The sequence below is a fragment of the Benincasa hispida genome, chromosome 3 (assembly GCF_027475165.1).
Source record: "Benincasa hispida cultivar pf3 chromosome 3, pf3_genome.v1.1, whole genome shotgun sequence".
Classification (NCBI taxonomy): domain Eukaryota; kingdom Viridiplantae; phylum Streptophyta; class Magnoliopsida; order Cucurbitales; family Cucurbitaceae; genus Benincasa; species Benincasa hispida.
This window is the reverse complement of record NC_143480.1, coordinates 34653999-34659942: the sequence shown is the minus strand read 5'-3', so window position 1 is coordinate 34659942 and position 5944 is coordinate 34653999.

The window sequence follows — 5944 nt, the reverse complement described above, 5'->3', positions numbered from 1 at the left end:
TAGTGAAGTGAAGTCTCTGTCATGAATGGTATTATATAACGAGACTATAATGCTTCGTGTCCGGTCTTATTCAAACTCCTTTGTATAGGACACCCTTACTCACATGTCTCCACATGAATGATCAGGATCATACCATCTGTAGTAAGTCACGACACTTGTAACTATTCTACAATGCAGACTGCATCTATAACGTTTTCAGGATAAGGTTTCCCTCCTATATCCATATACTACAGATCATTTTGGTTATCACTTAAGACATGATCCACCTATATGTCTCCACATTCATACTTAAGTTACAAACGACAACCAGAGATCTTAGTTTATTGGTTTGTGGTAAAGCATATAAAACATCCAATATTCATACACGAAAGTGAAGAAAATATCGTATATTGTATATCACAAGCATTTGTTCAAAATTGTATTTAAAAACTACAGGACTCAATGAGAGTTTAGGGCATCATCCTAAAAAATCTTCCACTTTTTCTAAAGCGAGTCGGGTGCACAAATAACTAGTACAAAACAATAAACTAGGGCACTAAGGCCTAGTACAAAAAAAAAAAAAAACTCCCACTTGCCCTAGTCTAGTCGCGGGCGGTCCCGTAGACCCATGCTCTGAAAGTGACCCTAAAAAACTATAGTTGTGAGAGCCTTCGTAAACGAGTCAGCAACGTGGTGCTCCAAAGCGATCTTCATGACTATCACATCCCCTTGATGCATTATCTCGCAGATGAGATGATACTTCCGCTCTATATGTTTGTCGCGCTTGTGACTCCCTGGCTCCCTGGAGTTCGTTACAGCACCGCTATTGTCACAATAGAGAGTGATGGTCCTAGACATGTCTAGAACAACTTCCAGATCAGGTAAGAACTTCCTGAGCCAAACGGCTTCCTTAACGGCATCACAAGCCACATGTACTCAGCCTCCATCGTGGAGTCGACGATGCATCCCTGCTTAGTGCTTCGCCACAATACTGCTTCTAGAAAAGAGAAAAAATAGACCCTGAAGTGGACTTCCTAGAGTCCTTAGCAGTCTGAAAGTCAAAATCCGTGTATCTAGTAAGGATTAAATCCTTAGTTCCATACATAAGCATGTCGTCCCTTGTTCTTCGAAGATAGTTTAAGATGTACTTAACTGTGGTCCAGTGAACCTCGTCTGGGTTAGACTGATACCTACTGACTATGCCCATAGCATAGTAGATGTCTTGTCTTGTACAGAGCATCACATACATCAAACTGCCAACGAAAGACACATATGGGACCCGTCTCATCTCCTCAACCTTTTGAGGTGTCTAGGACACATTTCTTTAGACAAAGTAACTTCATGCCTGAATGGTAGTGAGTCCCTTTTTGGAGTTTTGTATCGAGTACTTGAGTAACATCTTGTCAATGTACGATGCTTGAGACAACACTAGCACTTTGTTCTAACGATCCCGAAAGATCTGTATACCATAACAAACTGAGCCTCTCCTAAATCTTTCATTTGAAAGTGGGTCGCTAGCCAGTTCTTAACTATAGTCAGTAGTCCTACATTATTCTCAATGAGCAGGATATCATCTACATACAACACTAGGAAAACTACTGAGTTGTTGACGAGTTTCTTGTAAACAACAGGCTCATCAACGTTTTGGTCAAAGCCATACGATTTGATCGCAGTATCAAACCGAATATTCCAAGATTGAGATGCTTGTTTCAGCCCATAAATGGACCGATTCAGTTTTCAAACTTTTTGCTCCTGACCTTGGGCTATGAATCCCTCGGGCTGCACCATATAAATGGTCTCCTTAAGATTGCCATTCAGAAAAGAAGTCTTAACTTCCATTTTCCAAATCTCATAATCATAATAAGCGGCAATTGATAGGAGGATACGGATCGGCTTCAACATGGCAACAGGCAAGAAAGTCTCCTCATAGTCGACTCCCTCCACCTGGGTATAACCCTTTGCCACAAGTCGAGCCTTGAATGTTTGCACCTTCCTATCGGCACCCCGTTTCCTCTTGTAGATCCATTTGCAACCTATAGGTCTTACCCCCATCAGACTGATCTACAAGATCCCACACTAAGTTGAAGTACATTGACTCCATCTCAAGATCCATGGCTTTGCCCATTCATCCCGGTCAACATCCTCCATTGCCATATGATAATACACTGGATCCTCACCATCACCATCGGCTACCATGGCCAGGATTTTCGTGAAAGCAGATAGCGAACAGGTGGGTTTGCAACCCTCCCACATCATCGAGGTTCTCTTAACTCTTGAGGTGAAACTGACCTATCAGATGAACTATCATCAACAACTCTTGCTGATGAAGCAGGCCCTTCAACAGCTCTTGTTGAAGTTTGAATAGTTTCGTTGGAAAACTCATGTAACACGATCTTAATATGTGGAATGTTCTCCCTAATATGATCCCCCTCTAGGAAGATAGAGTTCTTGGAAATAAACACTCTGTTTTTTGTCGGATCATAAAAGCAACCCCCTCGTGTACTTTTGGGGTACCCTACAAAGAGGCACAACCTTGACCGTGGTTTCAATTTCTTTGGATTAGCCTCAAGCACACGTGTTGGGCAACCCCATATCTGAAAGTGACTAAACTAGCTTTACGCCCGTTCTACAACTCTAGAGGTGTTCTTGCAACACTCTTGGAAGGAACACAGTGGAGTATATACACTTAGTCTCTACTGCAAAACCCCAAAACGAGTTCGGTAAGAAAGCGTAACTCATCATCGACTGAACCATGTCCAACAAGGTTCTGTTTCTCCTCTCCACTACAACATTCTGCTGAGGTATATCCGGCGCTGAGAGTTGGGAAATGATTCCATGTTCTATCAAATAGTCCTGGAACCCCAAATTCGATAGTTCTGCACCTCATCTGATCGAAGTGTCTTAATCCGTCTATCCAATTCATTTTTAACTTCAGCCTTGAACTCTCTGAACTTTTCAAAGGATTCAGACTTCTATTGCATCAAATAAACATACCCATACCTATAGTAATCGTCAGTAAAGGTGATGAAATACTCATAGCCTCCCTTGGCTCGCACATTCATAGGACCATAAAGGTAAAAATGCACTAACTCTAGAGGCTCTTTTGCTTGATAACCTTTTCCAGTAAAAAGGTCTTTTAGCCATCTTACCCTCAAAGCAAGATTCGCACACCAGTAAAGAATTTTCCTCTAACTCACTTAGAAGGAAATTCTCCACCAATCTCTCAATCCTATTAAGATTGATGTGCCCTAATTGAAAGTGCCAAAGTTAGGCATTTTCTTTTGGAGAAACTCGTTGACGTTTATTTTGAGTTACGACAGTTTTAAACATCTTTATGTTATGGAGGGAACTCGTTGCTAACGGCCTTAACACATACAAGTTATTTTCCAATTTTGTTGTACAGATCTCAACTTCATCTTTATGAATAAACACTTTATTCATATTAAATTCAAGAGTATATTTACACTATAACAAGCAGTTTACAGAAATTAAGTTCCTTTTCAACTCAGGGACTACAAATACATCATGTAAAACAAGAAATTTCTTCTGTAAAGTCAACTGCACTCCTCTCACTGCCACAACTGAGAAGACGTACCTGGTGCCTACTCGCATTTCCATTTCACCAGCCTCCAACTGCCACGAGATCTAATCCCCTAAAACGAAGAACAAACATGATTAGTGGCACCCAAATCAATAATCCAGGCAGAATCATCGTTCTCCACTAAACAAGTTTCCAAAACTAGTAAATCATATTTACCTTGTTTCGCCTTGGACTTAGCCTTAGCCTTGTTCTTCTTCTTGATCCAGCGAGGACAATTCCTCTTCCAATACCCATCCTGGTTACAATGGAAATACTTTCCTTTGTCTCCAAGCACTGGTCGACTTCCCCGCTGGGTGACAGGCGATTAGTTAGCAGGCATCTTCCCCTTCCCCTTACCACCATTCTTCTTCTTCCACTTTCCAGTGTTAGAAGTAGAAAGTGCAAACTTAGTGTCAAAGGTCGAACCTTGATGGAACTTCTTTGATAGCGAGGCAACATTTGCCTCACCAACATTCTTCTCCTTACTTTTTCAATAAGGATTGGAATGTCTGCAACTCGTTGAAGAGAGTTGTAAGGGTATCGTCTAATTTGTTAAGAATCGTATTGCTAATAAGGTGCAGGAAGCTATCCGGAAACGAATGCAGGATAATGCTAACTTGGCTGCCCTCATCGATCCTAGACCCATTCATCTCCGCCACATTGAAGTGGACCATCATATTAAGCACATATTCACGAACAGAGGTGCCTTCCTCTATTTTGGAGTTGAAGATGCATTTTAGAGCCTTGTGCTTCCATACGGTTGTCCGAACATCCCTTACAGGGACTCCATGATTTCATATGCTGAGACCATTGGCTCATGCTTCTTGGCCAACACGTCGTTAAGACTGGCTAAGATATAGGCTCGGGTCTTCTCGTTCGCTCATGTCCAATGCTTATAAGCCTCTCGAACATTTCGAGCGGCATTAAAAAGTGGAATAGGAGAACAATCCTCCATAAGGACATGAGATCATCGATGATTAATATTGTAGTGATCGTGTGTTTTCAACTAGCGTAATTCTCGTCAGTTAGTTTTTCGGCGCTAAGTAGAGCTAATGTGGCTGTAGCCATTTAAAACGTTGCTGAAAATAGAACAAACTTTAATCAATCTCTGCTTTAATCACATTTTAACACCAATTTTAGTTTTAGCAAAATAGTTACTAAGTACCCTAAGTGAAAAGACTTCTATTTCACAATGATGCCTTAACGAGACAGGACAAATGTCACAGGTGGGGTGATTAGATGCCCCTTCACTGGAATGAGACACTTTCAACCATTAGGCAGAACCAACTCTTGGAATTGTACCTAATAGTCACCATACGTTCGGTCAAGAACTGTTAACCCTTAATAATTCCGTGTAAGTGTAACCCCTTGTTTTCGGCCCCAGAGTCCTGCCCTAATGCGCCCAATGTAGGGAAAAAGAAGATTAGGAGAAGAGACTAAGCGACCTTATCCTATACAGGAGATCAAATAAAGAAACGTGCAAAACTTCCATCCTATAGGGGGACACTCCCAGGGTGCCTCGAGGTGATGCACATAAACTTTATCCAACCTAACGAAAGAGACCGTGGGATATGTTGTCGCACGTTCCACTCCCACTTACTATGAACATTCTCTCCATCCATCTTGATACTGACCTACCCAAACACCATCCTTTAGAGGGATACTCCCAGGGTGTCTCAAGGTCTAGGATAGATCTCACGGTGTGGACAATAAAGGGAGAAACGCAGAGGTTTAAATGAAGTATCAGATACCCCAAGTACCTCCCACTAAATGTTCTACCTAGGGGTTTATTAACTTAGACCATCCGACTACTGATTTTAATCTGCTAAAAAATAACTCTTGTCTTTGAAATTAAACTAATTCAAGTAGTCAGATTAAACTCTTTAATGGACTGTCCTCAAATTTGCATGCATGCATCAAATCTATCTATTCACCTTTCCAGGTAAGTTCCCAGCTAGGGGTGTTCCATTTCCATCACCTTAAATACCCCAGCCTAGATAGAATCTGCCTTAGATAAAAGGTCCACTATAGATAGATTTGCTATACTTTAACCTTTTTATTGGTCAATTAATCCTATTAAACTGATTAAAATATTAAAGCCTAGATTACTAATCATATTAAAACCATGATCTTAGTTCTATCTCTACCAAGATTTTTAAAACCATGATTCAAACCTAAGTTTGCATGCACGTCTTTCTTATAGATTTTAGTTTTAATTTTCTTATAACATTTATAAAAGAAACAACTAAAACCATACACATTGCCACACATCTAGCTATTTATAACACTTATAAATTTAACCTATGTGTCATGCTTCATACAATGTCCATTCATTACTATACATAAATTTTATATACAAGTAACGAACCAAGTAAACATGCTTCC